The sequence below is a fragment of the Octopus bimaculoides genome, chromosome 6 (assembly GCF_001194135.2).
Source record: "Octopus bimaculoides isolate UCB-OBI-ISO-001 chromosome 6, ASM119413v2, whole genome shotgun sequence".
NCBI classification, from domain to species: Eukaryota; Metazoa; Mollusca; class Cephalopoda; order Octopoda; family Octopodidae; genus Octopus; species Octopus bimaculoides.
Window position 1 is genome coordinate 36,603,055 of NC_068986.1, and position 1,977 is coordinate 36,605,031.

General features: G+C 34.5%; 1 protein-coding gene and 1 long non-coding RNA gene across 3 annotated transcripts in view; one reads left to right on the top strand and one right to left on the bottom strand.

Annotated features, from left to right (window-relative positions):
• Positions 1–1,977, bottom strand: part of LOC106870527 (BAI1-associated protein 3) — a 1,007,871-nt gene that overhangs the window by 940,516 nt on the left and 65,378 nt on the right. The gene's annotated exons all lie outside the window — the stretch shown is intronic.
• The window catches only part of LOC106867502 (uncharacterized), a 12,748-nt gene that overhangs the window by 199 nt on the left and 10,572 nt on the right, over positions 1–1,977 (top strand). The gene's annotated exons all lie outside the window — the stretch shown is intronic.

The following is a 1,977-nucleotide window of genomic DNA, read 5'->3' on the forward strand; positions in this document are numbered from 1 at the left end:
ATATATATATATATATATATATATATATATATATATATGACGTAATATATGATTTTCAACGAAGTGTGGCCTCCTATAAAGGACAGTGCTATTGAGGCATATAACCCTGGGAAGACATCTCTTCCAGCGACTAACGATACACATTCTGTGTCCGATTAGTATTTCGAGGGGAGGTCATCGCTCCCATGTCTCACCTTATGTGATACACACGGCCTCGAGTTTCTGGGTGGTTACTAGCCTGTGATTGACACACGCTGATGATAGATAACCACGAAGTATTTTGCGCTATTAATTTATTTACTTTATTTCAATACATGCTATAGTATTTAGATTTCTCTAACGTTTCCTGCAATGTTAACTGAAAATAAAAGATACTTTTTTTTTTTCGGGCTATTTAGGAACTAAATTGTTCAAGAATTTTTCCATTGTATTTATTTCTTTATACAAGTATACCTAACATAGTTTTAGATTTCTTTTAATTCATTAAAAGATATATTATATTTAGATGCGTGCCAATTATTTGCTTAGTTTGCATAAAAATATAAAGGATAAAATTTGAGTTTTTGCAGTCAATATATTAATGTAAAAATAGTTTTAAACTATAGTAATGACATACAGCACAAGACGAGCACGTATGATTTGATCGTTACTTACATTCATATATACATACACACATATATAAATAATTACATACATATCAGTATTTATGAAAATACTGATGTATTTTTGCATACATGTTAACGCCTTTTTCATTTATATAACCGTTACATGTTTTACATATATTAGCTGTTTTAGCGGACTGCAGCACTGAATTGTTTTAATGACATGTATTACCCTCAGCCCTTTTTTCAGCCTAGTATTTACTTCACCGGGTGCCATGTTGTGGTGGAAGATAAATACAAGGACACCCACCATATACACAGCGAAAGTTTGTCACTGGAAAAAGCTGATATTATTTTGCGAGTGGAATGAGTTTTCGTCAGTAGCTTGTAATTAACACGCGCTGAAGATGGGTAATCACCCAGAAACTCGAGTCCGTGTGTATCACATAAGCCTAGAGATCGGAGTGATGACCTCCCCTGGCAAATACTAATCGGATACAGAACGTGTGTTGTTAGCCAGCTGGAAGAGATGTTTTCCTGGGGCTATAAACGAAAGTAGCACGGTCCATTATAGGACGCCACACTTCGTTGGCAATTATATGTTACGATTCCGTATTGCTAGTGTCTATAGGTCGCTCAGAGATTTAATATAGCCTGTATATATATATATATAATGTTCATCTTTAAATTATGAAATTTCTACTTTTCTAATTTGCTAACGTTTTGTATTTTATATCTTTAACGCTGCTTTGAAGTCTCTCTCTCTCTCTCTCTCTCTCTCTCTCTCTCTCTCTCTTTATCTTTCTTTCTCTATTTCTCTCTCTCTTTCTCTCTCTCTCTCCCCAAAAAGTGCATTTCGTATTGAAAGATCTTATGAAGCTATAGGATGTTACCCACCGATTCAACAAACGGTCCACCAAATCATACACCAGAAACAGCTATAAGCTGATAGAGTTCATAAAATAACCCTTATCATTTTCCCGACGTCATCTCTTTATTCCTATTAGCATTCTATAATCATCTAACAATACTTGTATTGAGTTCTATACCAGGTTATTAGTCCCGCTACGCCTAAGCGAAATACCTAAGCAATTTTCACATACATATATATATATATTTTTTTCATTCTCTTTCTGTTTATTTTCTCTTATTCCTTTCTGCTGAAGAGCGGGGGCTCAAAACTTAGAAGACGCTTTCATTTTCCCGAGCATCAATATATATATATATATATATATATATATATATATATGTGTGTGTGTGTGTGTGTGTGTGTGTGTGTGTGTGTATACGTTGTTCTACGTTTCGAACGAAGCTCTTCTTCAGAAATAGAACCGGAGACATAGGAAAGTCCAAAAGAAAAGGAAGACGGAGGACA